At 35.0% G+C, this 16,277-nt stretch overlaps 2 protein-coding genes across 7 annotated transcripts in view; one reads left to right on the top strand and one right to left on the bottom strand.

Moving 5' to 3' along the window:
* WDFY4 (WDFY family member 4) overlaps positions 1 to 16,277 on the top strand; it is a 486,698-nt gene that overhangs the window by 391,759 nt on the left and 78,662 nt on the right. The window lies entirely within an intron of this gene.
* LRRC18 (leucine rich repeat containing 18) overlaps positions 1 to 16,277 on the bottom strand; it is a 33,580-nt gene that overhangs the window by 7,921 nt on the left and 9,382 nt on the right. The window contains exon 5 of one of the 3 annotated variants that reach the window (XM_031956291.1): positions 480 to 651. The exons of the other annotated variants lie outside the window; for them this stretch is intronic. The gene's annotated coding sequence lies outside the window, so the exon portion shown is untranslated. The remainder of the gene's footprint in view (positions 1 to 479; positions 652 to 16,277) is intronic. 3 annotated transcript variants of the gene reach the window in all.

Below are 16,277 nucleotides of genomic sequence, written 5' to 3'. Positions count from 1 at the left end.
GGAAACATATTATGGAAACATTCATACTTCAGATGATTTACAAGCTAGAGCTATATGTTTTCCTAACACCTATGAAAGGAACAAAACTCCTATATAAAAGGATCTAAAAACCAAAAGCTAAATGCTCTTTCTTCATTCTATCACCATGTATCCAAAGCAGGAAATAATGGGAGAGATATGGCGATTACCTGATAAATTTCATCAGAGCAGCCAGTCAGACCATATAATTTAATCTCTATAACCTATGCATTAACTTGTTTAGCTTCCCATGGAAATTAAAATACAAATAATCCATGAATTTCCTTTTCCCTTGAACTGTAACATCACATTTTAGGTAGAGCTCTGTGGAAATATATTTGTATTAGAACTACTGTAGTCCACATAGAGTGAAAAGACCTTTCATTCCTCCTTCATTCTCTCTGAACTAGCTATCAGTATTTCTTCCCAAGCTACTAGCTTAGGGTTATTCTCTAGAGTACCTATCAGTATGTCTTGTGTCCCTCCTTAGTTCTTTAAGAGAGACTTAAAGGAAAAATGATATTAGTCTTCTAAAAATGCAGATCTTTTGTCTCCATAATTCTGGATGATAACAGGCATAATGATGGTAGCATGACTTCACAGGATCACTCTGAGGAAAAGTCCTTTTGCAAACTGTAAAAATGAGAATGAATTTGAAATATAGTTTCAACATTTAATATCTGTGTGGTAATGAACATGTCAACTAATTTCTCTGTGCCTCAGTTTGGTTCATCTATAAAATGGAAATAATAATACTCAACATATCTCACAGGGTCATGATGAAGAAAACATTTTGTAAACTAGAAAGTGTACTATAAATGAATTATGGCCATTATATTCTACGCATTACTGTGGTCTCTAAGAAAGCATTACTATTCCTTTGGAAACTATTGTCTGTCAAATCTGGTATTTCCTCTATTGCTGTTAATAAGAATTCAACTATCTTTAGATCAAAGTATCCAGGGCCCAGTAACTAAAGATCCATGATTTCTATTTAGTTTAATAGTATTTGTTTTGTGATTCTGAATATAGATTGTTTTAATTGTTTTTGTTCAAATAAGCAATAGTATGGAAAGGATTTTTTACAAAATAAAATACTAAATCATGATTATTAGGGTAGGAAGAGATGAGAATATTTCCCACTGCACCAAAACCTCTAACAGCAGTAAATATTTCACCCTCCAGACCAACATAAACCAAGATGATAAAAAAAAAATCAACTCTCCCAGTTGTAGCAATCTTATGCTTCTATCTATTTAATTTTGAGACAATAATATTAGTGTTAATGTACTTCATATTATTGGTAATTAAATTTGAGTCACCATTAGGAAAAAGATAAACTTTTAAAAAGAAAAACAAAAGAAAGGGAGGGAGGGAGAAAGCAAAGAGAGAGAGAAAGGGAGGAAGAAAGAAAAAGAAAAGGAGGAAAAAAGAAAGAAAAGAAAGAAAGAAAAAAGAAAAGAAAAGAAAAGAAAAGAAAAGAAAGAAAGAAAGAAAGAAAGAAAGAAAGAAAGAAAAAGAAAGAAAGAAAGAAAGAAAGAAAGAAAGAAGAAAGGGAGAGAGAAAGGGAGGGAGAAAGAACCAGAAAAACAGAAACAGTTCCAATTCTTCCACTTGAGCTATATCATGTGAAATGCATCATAATTCCTTTTGGTCTTAATTTCTTTGAGAAAAAAAGACAATAGAAAGGAAAGAGGAAAGAAAGGAATGGTGGAAGAAAGAATGAAAGAAAGAAAAAGAAAAGGAGGAAAAGAAGAGAAAGAAAAGAAAAAAGAAAGGAAGAAGGCAGGCAGGATAAGAGAAAGGCAGGTGGGAAATGCATTAATGGAGTTGTATCACTCAGTGAACTTTGGTCATTTAACAGGTGACCTATTAAAAAAACAAACAGGTCATGGATTCTTTTAAAGCTTTTTCCTTCAGAGTATCATTTGACCCATAAAGTAAACTTATCTATAAAATGTTATTTCATTTTTTTGAGGAAATTATTCTTGATAAAATGCTTGTTTTTGACTGACTTTTTAAATGGATTAAGTCCCAATGTTAATAGTCAGGACCCTGGAAGCAGTCCTTTAAATTCTGAAATTAAATCTCTCTAGGTCAAAAGACAACTTCCTTAACCTTTCTGTTAAAAAGTGTTTTCATTGAAGCAATGGAAATAGGTATTTCTTAATGGGAGTGACAAGTATTCACTGTGTTGAACCTGCTAATAAGACAGCAGAATACCTACATCTACAACCATCACTACCCACAAATGTATTTTTGGATGAAAAAAGGTAATGCAGAACTATTTGGATACAGAGAAGAAAGAATCTAAGGAAGAGGGCCAGGAACAGAAGAGCACTGGACTTGACATCAAGAGACATCAATAGGTTCATAGTTTAGTAGATGAAATATTCAACTTGAAGTTCAATGTGACTTGAAGTCACTTACTTCCTAGCTGGATGATTTCAGATGTCATTTCAATCCTCTGGGTTTAGTTTCTGCATCCAGTATACATGGGGGTTACACTGGATGATCTTCTTCTAAAATTGGTCTCTATTAAATCTAATATTTTCTGAGTCCCATCTCTTGTGAATACTATCAATGCTTTCTAACCTCCCTCTCTCTTCCTTTCTCCCTCTTCCTTCCTTCCTTCATTTTTTTTCTTCCTTCCTTCCTTCCTTCCTTCCTTCCTTCCTTCCTTCCTTCCTTCCTTCCTTCCTTCCTTCCTTCCTTCCTTCTTTCCTCCCTCCCTCCCCCTCTCTTCCTCCTTCTTCTTTCCTTCTCTTCCTTCCTCTCACCCTCAATTTCTTCTTTTCTTCCATCTTGTTCTGTGCAACTTAAAGTCTTGGGGCCTCATCTGTTAAACGAGGGTGTGCTTCCTATTTCATAAGGTCATGAGGACAATACTTTGTAAACAAAGGATTGTATGAGTTATTGGTAAGAGCATTATAGATTCACACAAATTGAAATTGGACCCTCTCATTCTGACCCCCCCCCATGCCTGCACTTAAAAGAGAGCTAGAAGCTCAGCTTTATGAGGCAATTATATTCTAATGATGTATAACCTGAAAGATGTTATTCTAGTCTCCTAGTTGCAGACTATGTTGAAATAGAACTGAAACAAGTCTTTCAACTCACTGTATCGCATCAATTCAACTATATCGTGTGGTGGGAACCCAAAAATAATCAGTTCTGTAGTTCTGGGGCTTATTTTAAGGAGCCAGACACCCTAAGATTTTTCCATCTTGCCAAATTGTCTCCTACAGTCTCTTACAGACAGCTTGGTCTTGTTCCTGTGATAAATCAAGGTCACAATTCTCTGGGCCACAGCGCCATGAAGACCACACTGGACAAGAGTCTCTTTTTTTGTCTGTGTTTAGGAACATGGAGTGGCCTCAGGCAGCCACTTTAAATTCTGCAGGAGGTATTTTTAAACTCATTTGAGACTGATATACTCTGCTGAAGGTATCAGATGTTAAAAGTCTCAATGTGGCAAAATAGTCAACTTATATTGCACATAGACTATCAAACTCATCATGCTGATTTTTCTTCCAAATCCTGACCCCCACCTTTTCCTCGACTGTGGAAGAATGTAAAAACTTTCATATAGAATATAAAGCCTGCTACAAGATGACTCCAATTTACCTAATTTACCTTTTATAGTCTAAGATGATATGATATTCGAACTCTCTCTGTCTCTCTCACTCTCATTCTCTCCCCTCTCCCCATTGTGTCTTTATCTGTTTCTGTCTCTCTCTTTGGCTCTGAGTCTCTGTCTTTGTGTCTCTTTGTCTCTCCCTCTGTCTCTCTCTCTCTGTGAGTCTTTGTGTCTCTCAGAATTATTTTATGTTAATTTGTATTTATTTATCAGTATACATGATACATTTTCATGAAATAGCAGGCAGGGATTATCTCCTTTGTCCATTGTGTTTCTATATGCCCAGGACCTAACAGAGTATACTTTGCATATAGTAAAAACGTGACTACTAAATGTATGTTGAATTGAGATTTTATTTTCCCTTCCCATTGTTTTTCTCCTTCCTGCTTGCTTTAGTTGCTGTTAAGGACTTTCTGAGAGGCAAGTCTATGTGTTTGACAGGGTCTATCTACTTTGCTCAGCACTAAATTAACTGAACTAACCAGATCCTACTGCTCCATTAGGGAGCACTTCATGCTCCTGGATCTAGCCACTGTGGGCTTCTAGACTCAAAGTCCTAGAAGCAGCTCCCCTCATCAGGTCAACTTCAAGAGCGAATCCACCCACAAAAGAGAGTCATTATAAACAACCATGGCAATTGTGCTTCATTCTATCAAACTTTATCGCTACTGAACATTACAAGCATAAGAAAAGTTAGTACTGCCTTTTGAACCTGAACCTTCCCAAGTCTCAATTTGGATCTATGCAGTTAAATTGACAGCCTAGGTGATAAAAGTTAGGTGACCTCCTTCTCCCAGTCTCCAATCTCTAATGCTGAGAACTTCAAAGACAACAGCTGATCTGGGGCTTTTTAGGAAAAGAGATAGGGAAGGAGCAAAAAATGGGAGAGAGTATTCTTAGGGTACCACTCTGATCACCAGGGGGCATTGCAGGATTAAGAGAGGTAGAGCTGCACTCCATCCTCCAATTCACAGCCCAACAACAAACAGTGTCATCATTTTTCTGCTCTGCTTGTTTGTTGCTGCTTTGGCTCATAAATCAGGTTTTTGTTTTTGTTTTTGTTTTTTAACTGTCCCATGTTCTCATATCTACCTTTGGTGTTTTACCATTTCCTTCCTCATAGATAGATGGGTAGGTAAATACACACCCATTTTTTTTCTAAAGGTACTCTTTCTATATACTTAGTTGGTTAATAGGTTTTAGCTAGATCTATGGTGGTGTTGATAATAGTGGTGGTGATGATATTGGCAGCGTGGTATTACTAATAGAAATCTGACCTTGAAAGCAGGGATATCTGGGTTCAAATTTTATTTCAAAAACATAATGTTTATATGACCCTGGTAAAATCACCTCATTTCTTTGTGTTCTAGGTCAATGGCATGAAACTCAGAAAAAAATAGAAGACATAAAACCATATATAAGCATCTACTTGGGGTCATTTGGATTTAAAATGTGATATTACCATGTGTTTATTTATATTTATCTATTATTATACTTATTTTATTTATTTATTCTAATTTCCTAATTACATTTTAATTTTAATTGTAATTCAGGTTACATTCATGGATAGAATATTTCAACTTCTGCTCTCAAGAGTATTTTTACCTAATAGTTTTCTATATCAATGAAATCACAGGTCCAGTTCCTATGATAATTATTACTCCTACTCTTCCTACTCCTACTATTCCTATTACTGACTCATATTTACATATCACTTTAAGGAATTCATACCAATACTCTAAGGTTGGTCTTATTATTATCTTGATTTTATCGAAGAGAAAATTGAGAATCTGAGAGGTAAGTGATGCAGCCAGGATCACAAAGTTAGTATGAGTTTTAGGAAATCATCTGAAATATTTGTTTTTCTATTCTATTTTGAGTTTCCAAGAGAATTGCTCCCAAAAATCTAAAGATACTTTAGATCTCATCTATTCCAACTCCCTCAATTGAAAGTTAAGGAAACTGAAGCCCAGTGACACACGTAGGAAGGGAAAGACAGGATTTGAATCCAGTTGCAATGACCCCCCCCCCCCCCCCCCCCCACCAAGCTGAATTCTTCTACATTATTCCATGATGTCTTTTGTTTTGTCAGCCAAGGACAACATTCTGTAGAATAAGGTTAGCAAAACATGACTAACAAGTTGGGGGAAGTCAAGATAAGCTAGGGAAAAGGTTTCTAATTCAGGCTATGGATATCCTCAAGGGTCATATGAAGCTTGTCAAGAAGAGGGATAAGGAATCTGGGAGCAAATACTTATTTTATTGAAATGAATATATTTTATTTCTTATGTCTATTAAACTATGGAATTTATTTCTTTTCACATTAAATAGAGAATTCAAGAAAGTTGAATATAGAAAAGTCAATGGATAAAGAGAATGAAAGACTAGAAACTCCTAAGCAAGAACATAATAAAAGAAGGTATATCAAGTGATTCTTCAGTTAGTTCATTTTGGTTGGCCTTTAAAGAGTCTAGGAAGACAGGAGAAACATTATTGAACTAGAACTGAGAACTATGGCAATTAGAAAAAAAGGAAAGAAGATAGGTCCTTCTAATTGTAGGTCAATGATCTTGATGTTGATTACTGGAAAAATTCCAAACCACAATTTTAAAGCAATTATTTTAGGGCATTTGGAAAGGAAAGTATGCTTACTAGTAGTCCATGAGATTCATTAAGAGCAAGACCTGTCTGACTAAAGTCATTTTGGAGGGGGCAGGATTAATGGATGAATAGGTTAGGGAAATGCTTCAGATATAGTATTGCAAAATAGTTGACACAATTTCCCATGGCATCATAGTGGAAAAGCTGAAGAACTATGGACATGATTGCAATATAGTTAGTCTCAAAACTGAATGATTTTATGATCCAATCATCTGTAAGTCTATAAGTAAAGATTAGTGATTTAAGTCTGGAAAAGCACTCTAATGGTATGCTACAAAACTCTGTCACTGGATTTGTTTTTTTTTTCACTGATTTGGATGTAAATGTGTATTGGATACTATATATATATATATGCATATATATATATATATATATATATATGTATGTATTTACTGATTTGGATTCAGAAATATATTCTAGTAGACTGAAGAAACCACCCTAATTTTATATATCAAGATACAAAAATTAAGTGATTCAATATGTATGTCTGTGTGCGTCTGAGTCTGTGGGTACGTATATCACTAGTTGATAGGATTTCATTGATGGAAATGACATTAAAAAGAAGATTATTATCTGCAATATCATACCCTAAAAATCATGGGACATTTCTATCTGACTTGAATTGGAGATCTTCTATATGTCTTGTCTCTCCCATCAGGATGTGAGCTCCTTGAGAGCAGAGATATATTTGTATCGGTAGAACTTGGCACAATATTTTGCACATATTAAGTGTTTTCTAAATGCTTTATTTACAGCACATTTAGAATGTTATATTTTTTTTTCTGAGTACCATCTTTTAGAACAGATAATGGATGCCTGGGGAATAGCAGAGAAAGGAAACCACCTCTGACCCTGGCCAAATCATTCAATCCTGACTGTTTCACCAAAACTTTAAAAAAAAAAAAAGTCACCTCCAAATATTTGAAGGATACTTATATGGAAGTAGATATTTTGCTTAGCCCTACCAAATGACATATAGGACCAACAGATCAAAATTATTGATTCAACATAAGTAAAGTACTTCCTGATCATTACAATTATGCAGACATAGGATTGCATCTTGAGTTTCAATAAGTTCCTCATTAATAGTGGTCTTTGGTTAGGGCTGAATTACCATTTTATGGTGATACTAGAGAGGGGATTAATACAACAGATATAAGAATGAACTTGATGACATTTGGGCTTTCTTCCAATTCTATCATTCTCTAATCCTTTTCTAAAAATCTCAGGAAGCCAATGATGATAGTTCCAGTTAGCATATTATTTATTTTTTGGATTTTTGCTCCATCAGGTGTGAGAGGGCATATTCTTCCCCTTCTGGGTGGGTGTACTAGGCAATAAGGCATAGAGAAAATAGGACTAAAGGTGCTACTAAACACTGGAGATAACCACTGGTACCACTACCCATTCCAGGGACTAAACAGGAAATATCTGATCAGAAAAAAGCATAGTTAATATGTATTGGATTGTGGGGGAAAATTTAACAGTAGAAGCCAGATAGGGCTCATGAAAGTGATATGTGGTCAGTTTTCAGTGCTATAGGATGTTTTCATTTTATATTTTTTGCATTTATGTTTACAGCTGGTCATCTTTGCCCTGGGACATATTAGGAGCATATGTTGTATCTCTTCCAAGTTGATCTTTAGAGTTCAATATGGTGCTTTTTAGTGTGAATAATATCATGCCACTAGGAGAGATCAATGATAATGACCTGTGTCCCAGATATAGCTTTGAACTACATATCTGCTATGCTAACTTCCCAAAGTTGCACCCAGTTGGGAGCACTACAATGTGCAACTATGGCTCTATCCCTGGTAGTTACCCTTTGGGAAGACAGGTCACCAACACATCCTTTTTTATCAATTTTTCAATAACTTACATAAGACGTCACAACAAAAATGTATTTGGGGGCAACTAGGTAGTGCAGTGGATAGAGCATCAGCCCTGAAGTCAGGAGGACTTAGGTTCAAATCTGGTCTCAGACACTTAACACGTCCTGGCTGTGTGACCCTGGGCAAGTCACTTAACCCCAATTGCCTCAACAACAACAACAAAATAGAGATGTGTATGGAATTTGGTTTGTCTAAAATTTAAAAATAAATAAATAAACCCACAGTATTTCTTGTAAGAAGACATCAAATTTTAAAAGATCAACTTGGAACAAGTTTTAATCACCTATGAGATATGTTAGAAATTCCAATTTGTAGTCCTGAACTAATTAGTCTTCCATTAAATTCAAATGCCTCACATTGTCATACAGGTAAGTCTGGAGATCTATATGGTTACTCCAATAGATCCTTTCAACTGGCAGACTTTGACTATAGGCCCTGCAATGAGGTCTATGATTTTTTTTTTTCAGAGACCAACATGATTTTATACAAAGAAACTCAGGATGAGAAGATTGGTCACCAAATGATGAGTTTTTAGACAGATATGAAAGGGATGACTGCAGTACTTAAGTAACTTGTGATATTTGGGACATACATTCCCACAAGCCATTAAATGTTCCTGCAAATAAGCAGAAGAAAGAAGTTAATTAGTATAAATGCTTTTTACTTTATAATTTTACTTTGGCAGAGGGCAGATACAAAAAAAAAAAAAAAAAAAAAAAAAAGCAGAGTAGGTCACATGTTATTATATCCTTGATTTATCTACTGACACTGGAAGCAAGACGACCTACCCAATGGGCCTGAGTAAATCCTAAGTGGACACTACCATTACCTGGGAGGAACTGTCCAATGTAGAGACAATATGTGGGTTTTCTTCTCTCCTGTTTCTCAACTCTTTTTAATAGTTCTATGAAAATAAGAATACTAGCTCACATTTATTCTACGGTTTAAGGTTTATTTGTAGAACTTTGTGACATTATGTTATTTGATCCTCACAATTACTCTATGGTTTAGGTCATAATTATCTCCATATTTCAAGTGAGGAAACTGAAATTCCATAGGTGTGAAGAGAGGGAGAGAATAAACATTTATTAAGTGCCTATTTTATCCTAGAAACTTTAAAACATTATTTCATTTGATCTTCATGACAACACTGTGAGACAGATCCTACCATTATGTCCATTTTAGAGTTGAGGAAGACAGCAGTTAAGTGACTTGCCCAGGGATCATACAGCTAGTGAGTGTTTAGGGCTAAATTTCAACTCAGGTCTTCCTCATTTCAGACTCAGCATTCTAAGCAATGTACTACTGAAACAACTAAAAAGATTTTCCCATGATCACATCACTAGCAAGTGTCTGAGAAGGAATTTGAACTCTGGTCTTCTCAATTCCAAGGGCAATAAGGGAATGTAATGGATAGATTGTGATACCTGGAGTCAAGAAGAACTGAGTTCAAATCCAGCCTCAAGTATTACTAGCTAACTTACCCTGGACAAGTCATTTAAAAATGTTTACTTCAGTCTCCTCATCTATAAAGTGAGCTGGAGAAGGAAATGGCAAACCATTCCTGTATTGCTGCCAAGAAAATTGCAAATAGGATCACAAAGAGGTCAGACATGATCGAATCTGCTCACAACCACAACAGCAACTTCTCAATTCCAATTCTAATAATCTATATGCATTTAGAAAATCTGCATAAAAGAATAAAAATTAATCAATTCATTCCTTTTTAATCCAGTATCCTTCTCTGAGCTCTAATTATATGACAAGAAGTACCCCAAAAGAAAGAAAAAACAAAGAACAAAGAAACATGGAAAGAAGTTAAGAAGGAAGGAAGGAAGGACTTTGATTAACAAACAAATGAAAAATTATTTGTATAGTGCTTGACATGTATAATGCACTAAGCAATGAAGATACAAATAGAAAAATCAGTCAGTCCTTGCTCTCAAGGGGCTCAGATTTTAATGGCGCCATAAAGAGTCCATCTAGTAGAGCTGGAATGGGAGACAGGTCAAGCATGTTGATAAAGTCTAGATTTTCAAGTTGTCTTGTAACGTAACCTACCTAGTCAACGAGGCCCAAAAAGACTTATCAATGAAAGGTCTTCATAGTTTATTTTAAATAACTAAATGAGGAAGGTATTTGCTCAACCTAGTTTTTAAACTCTTTAGAAATGACTATGATATTAGAAACTTGCAATCATTTCTATAGGCATGGCAAAGGATCAATATGGTATAATGGAATAGATTATTTATTTAGAAGCAGCTGGAGTAAATCTTTTTTTTCTCCCTGTTATATACCCTTTTCTGAAAACAGTCTTAGTTTTAGACTTATGGACAGTTCAGTGTTAACTTTCATAGACTGTTTGGCTCAGGGTCCAAGTTGTGTGATGTATATTTGTATCCAAGGCACTCATCTTCAGGTAGACTCTCTAACAACTAATCCTAAATTCCCCCAATTAGAATTCCACATGAGTGTCTCTCTCTGTCTCTACAAATAAATTAAGACAGATATTTTAGCATTTTTAAACATATCATAAGTGACAAGAATGACTGTATTTTAAAAAATTACTTACCTAAACCACTAGTCTTTGTGTTCCCAGGAACCATAAAATAAACAATTCCATATTGTAATTCTCACCTTTCTACCTTTTTTTTCTGAGAAATATAAACAGACTCATGCTACCATGGCCTCTAGAAAGAGCATATTTATAGACTGCTTATTGTTCCACTTTTATGATGTCCCAAACCATAACTCCTTTCCCATTCTAGTGTGGTGTTCCCCATTAGAATGTAAGCTCCTTGAGGGCAGAGATTATTTTCTGTGTGTTTCTAGTACTTAGCATAGAGCTTGTTACATTGTAAGTTTTTCATGAGTTATTTTCATTCAATTATTCATCCACTACATGGAGTAGTCTGCAAGGTAGAAATTATTATAGCCAGAGCTCTTTTTCTACATAGTAATCTTTATTACTAAAGTACTAAGACATAACATTTAGTATCATCACCTTTTGAAGTACTCAAAATCACAGACACCAAAGTCTTAACATCAGTTCTACTTATGAGTGTGATTTTTTGGTAATTTTTGGAAATTAAAAGTTGACAGTTTACAATCTGGAAATGGAAGATCCATGGGAAATGGCATAAATATGTCAGTATCTGGATAGAGGAGGGTCTAGATTTCTGGTATCTTTGGAATTAGGAACATTTCCCTCAAAGGTAGAAAAACACCTTCTCAACTTGTTTTAAAAGGTTGCCCAAAACAAAGGTATCAATACCTATTAGTCAGATTTTTTGCTATGGTATATGGGAATCATGGACTTTAAGCTTCTGTCATTTTCTGTTCCGAGAGAAAATGCAGCAGGAAATAGAGAAAGGAGCACAGGAGAACCTGGCTTGGGATAAAGTAACGGCATCCTGACTGATTTTTGCCCTTTTATAGGTAGAAGAACAGAAGTATTAGAGATAAAATGTTTGACAAATTCAGGATTTCTCTGTACTAATGCCAAATGCCTATTGAACTGAATTGAAGTAAGCATCAGAAGAACTAAATTTAATGAAATACAGAATAAAATCTGTATTCTGATACATTCTTCATTTGTATATCCTTGTGGAGGAGCCAAGTGGAGGACCATTTGTGAAGGGTTAGGCCTGGTGACACAGAGCAATAGACCTAAACTCGGGAAAAATCATCTTCCTGAGTTCAAATTCAGCCTTACTTACTAGCTGTGTGACCCTGACTGAGCAAGTCACTTAATCCTTTTTTTAACCTCAATTTCCTCATTTGTAAAATGAGCCAAAGAAAGAAATGACAAACCATTTCAGTATCTTTGCCAAAAATTTCCAAATGGGATCAACAAAGTGTTGGAAATGATAAAAATGACCCCAAAACACAAACAACACTCTGATTCCAAAGCCACTTCTCAATGTGGGTGTTTCAACTTTCCCAGCAATACAGCATTGCTCAGCAGAATGATCAATTCCTTGGAATGCTTAGACTCAGAATATTCTGAAATGGCCAACCTTCCATTCCTCTATATCTTAGCAAGGAGAGAAGGGCTGAAAGCAGTGGCCCAAATTTAATGTATACTAATTTCCCCCAAAACCTGACTTTTCCTGTTCTTCAACAGTCTTTTTCTATTGTTGATGAACATATTTTTTCCCAGGACTAAAATCTTGGAGTTATTAGTGACTCTTCTCTCTTACCTTTCCACAAACAAGTTCTAGTTGATTTTTACCTTTTTATATCTTTCACATCTATTCCCTCCTTTCTGTTTTGGCTGCAACCAACCTAATTCAACCTAAACAAATTATAAACTATCTCAATTCTGATTTTTATGACTGGACTAGAGGAACTTCATTTTTAGGGAAATAAAATACATGAATTAATGTTGAAAATGCAAATAAGAAACTCTGATATTTTTATTTGGTTTTCACATAATTAGCTTGCTTATCTTTGAGAATAGCCTTTGTAGTTATTATTAGACCATAAGATCTCTGCTTCATTTTTGTCTTTTTGTTACCAGTAACTGAGCATAGTGTCCACCTAGAACAGAATAGTGACTTTATAAATGTTTGGTGTATAATTGATTATTTTATCTGTATCTTACAAATATGGGGGGAAACTGAAGAAAAGCAAGTAAGGTACGTGTCTGTCTATAATTAGCAAGGTGTGAATCCAAATTAGGTTTAAAACTCGAGCATTTGTTTTCCAGTTGTGCTTTTCCTTGTTTAAATGAATTCCAATTTCCCACTTTCCCAAAGAAGTCCAAGAGGACAATCTTGGATTTGAGAATCATCACATTTTGGCTAGGCTATTATTTAGCAATTATTCTCCTAAATGTTTTTCCTTTCTCCAGTCTTTCCTCTGCAATTAATCCAATACATGTTACCAAAGTGATTTTCCTAATGTGAGTGGCAAGTTCTGATCAATAATGGCCACTATCATTCACTACTAAAGCCACCTCTTTGACAGTCAGAAAGAAAACATAAGAGACTCTTGTGGATAAATCTCCTGAGATACTTAAGACCAGAGATTTCAGCTAATCTGGCTCTGGTACAGTTATTGTACATATATAGAAAATCACCCATAACTTCAATTATACTCAAACTCTTTCAATGATTTCCTATCACCCAAGAAATAATATCTAAATATTGGTATTCAGTTTAATTTAGAAAATTATAGAATGAATACACAGTTCAGACAATTATGCTGGGAATGGGTAGATTTTGATAAAAAAAAAAATCTTTCCCTTCCAAGAGCTTACATTTTATTAAAAAAATGGAAAAAAGTTGTCGCATTATAATCTTACTCTGCCTTAATTTTTCATTAATTCTACATGTACTTCTAGCTAAACTGGACTAGTCACCACCACAGAATTACTGAATCTTAGAAGGATCTTCTGGGATCACCTAGTTCCCAATACAACCCACATCCAACTAGTAAATCCCCAACAAATATTCATCTATCAATTGCCTGAAGATCTTTAAAATCTCTTTCAGGTTTAAATCCTGTGATCCTAAGAGTTCCAAATGACCTTAAAATATGTACAGAATGAAAGAGATGTCAAATAACCAAGTATCAATCTGAAAGATAACATAAGTAACATACAAAAAGATACTGGATGAAAAAATATGGTTGGGTTGCTAAATCTTTTAGAAGTGAATAGAAATTGATTTGGATTGACCAACCCTAATACTCAGACAATGAGTAGAGAGTAGAGTCCTAAGAAATCTATCACACAAAAATAAAGGCCAGAAGTGATTTCTTTTGGTAATCCCAAGGGCAAAGCCAAGGTATCAGAATTCAAGTGCTTAGTATTCTCCAAGATGCACTCCATATCCAGGGCTGTTCTTTGCAAACTCGGGGCAAGGATCTTACCAGTGGAACAACACATTCCTATTCTATTAGTGATTTATTTTTTGTCCATACTTATGGTATTGGAAAGATTATGCTTTCTGGATTTACCCTCTAAGAGTTAAGAAGTTTTGCTTAATATCATTGCCATCTTAACAGCACAAAAGCAACCTCATCAACAATGACAAAAGAGGTAGATAAGGAATTTCAGTGAGCAACCTCTCCAGATACTTAAGACCAAAGACTTCATTTACTCTGGTCTTGATATAGTTACAGCACACATGCAGAGCCCACTGCCCCATTGTCTTAGATTGACTTTCTTATTCATCCCTACTGTTGACTTTTCTGTGTCTATGCCTCAAGAGGCTTGAAGTATTTAGCCAGATTTTAAATAATTAATTTGATGAATCAAGAAATAGAAAAGTCTTTGGGCAGCAACTTTGTAGATATTTTACATTTAATGGCCATAAGAGTTTGGAAGGATAAACAAATTTTAAACTAGCTTAGTCCTAATTTTGGTAACTAGGCTTGAAGAGCTTCAATTTTAGGGAAATAAAAATATTGCAAACATAAATGAGGACTTTTGTATCTTCATGTGGCTTTCCCATAACCATCATAGTTATCTTTGTGACTCTCCTTGTTATTTTGCTCTTATCCTTATCTTCTCCCATTTTCTTCCTCTTTCCCAACTCTTTAGGCTCAAGTAACATTCCAAATCCTAAAATCCTTATAATAAGACAGATGTACAAGTGTAAATGGGCCTTCTCCAAGCCATTAGGACCGTGGAAGGACTTTATTCCTGGGGATCTGGACATCTAAGTATTTAAGAGTTTCCCTGATATGAGCAAGGGAGAAGGATACCTTGTACAGAGTTAGCCAAGAAGTCTCTCAAGTGAATGGGATAAGTTTCTCTCCCACTCAGTCCCTGCACCTGGGCAGGAGCTAAGGCTGTAGGCCCTTGCCTCTTTTTAGGAGATTCAGCTCTTAGCACAGTGTCTGAAACATAGTAGGCACTTATTAAAAATCGAATTGAATTTCTTGGTTCTGGTCCCTCTTTCACAAGGAGCTTACTTCATTTTAAGATTGGATAAGAAGAAAAGGACTAGGGAAGGTTAATACACATACACACACACACACACACACACACACACACACATATACATATGCATACATACACACCTGGGATTCCCATATTCCTGCCACATACATATGATTTGTAACCATGATTATTTCCAGTGGAGAAGACTTTGTCGTAATAGAGATACCTATTTATGAATATATACCTCATATATCTTCTAAATGTTAAGGCTATCTAAAAGAATTAAAAATTCTTATTTGGAATGCAGATAATTCAATTTAGTACAAGAATTTGTAGAGTACTCACAGACTGGTATGCTAGCCAGATCATACTGGCTATTGAGAGCTGATTGTTAAATGTTTAGTGGAATCATTTATACCCTGGAAATCAGTAAATGTTACAAATCAGGCCTTGATTTATTGTTTTGTTAATTTCTGGACTTAAGAAAGTGATGGAAAACTCTTGGTAATACATATTAAGCTTAAAAGTAAGGTCCATTCTCCCCCACACTCAAAGAACTGGTTGTTAAACATTTGCCCTCACACTGCTATTTTTAGCAATCAAGTACAGTAAATGAGTTGGACAGGTGAAAGTTTTCAGACTACATAAGCATCAGGTTTTTTTTTCCTTCTGGTAATTCTGTGGTAGGAAAAATAGCACATAAATATAATAGAGGATAAGGATGTTAGGAAATATGATCAAGTGAATTTTTAAATTCATAATACTTTTATTCCACATATTTTTTGAAAAAAGCCTAAATTAACTACCCTCAATAATACAATGTAACAATAAGTATTTAACATAATCTTGCTGTATTGTCAGTTTACTAGCTTACGTACAGAGAGACACTAGTATCTATACTATAGTGATTAATATATTAAGTAGATTACAGACATAGGCGGAAAAGATTAAAGCATATTTTTCTCTCAGATGAAGAAACCCTCATGTTAGGTGGACAGATTATTCCTAGAGTCTCTGTTAGGGTGAAGGGGCTCAGACTTACAACTTCAGTATAAAGGTGAAGTTCCAAGGAATCTCCAAGGGACTACGAGGAAAGCAGGCATTTACCAATATCTAATACTTCTATACCAAGATAAGGTTGAAATGGGTTCATGATTTAGACATAAAAAGTGAT

Source organism: Sarcophilus harrisii, chromosome 2 (genome assembly GCF_902635505.1).
Source record: "Sarcophilus harrisii chromosome 2, mSarHar1.11, whole genome shotgun sequence".
Classification (NCBI taxonomy): Eukaryota; Metazoa; Chordata; class Mammalia; order Dasyuromorphia; family Dasyuridae; genus Sarcophilus; species Sarcophilus harrisii.
Note: the sequence above shows the minus strand (reverse complement) of the source record. Positions and strands in the feature narration are given on the sequence as shown.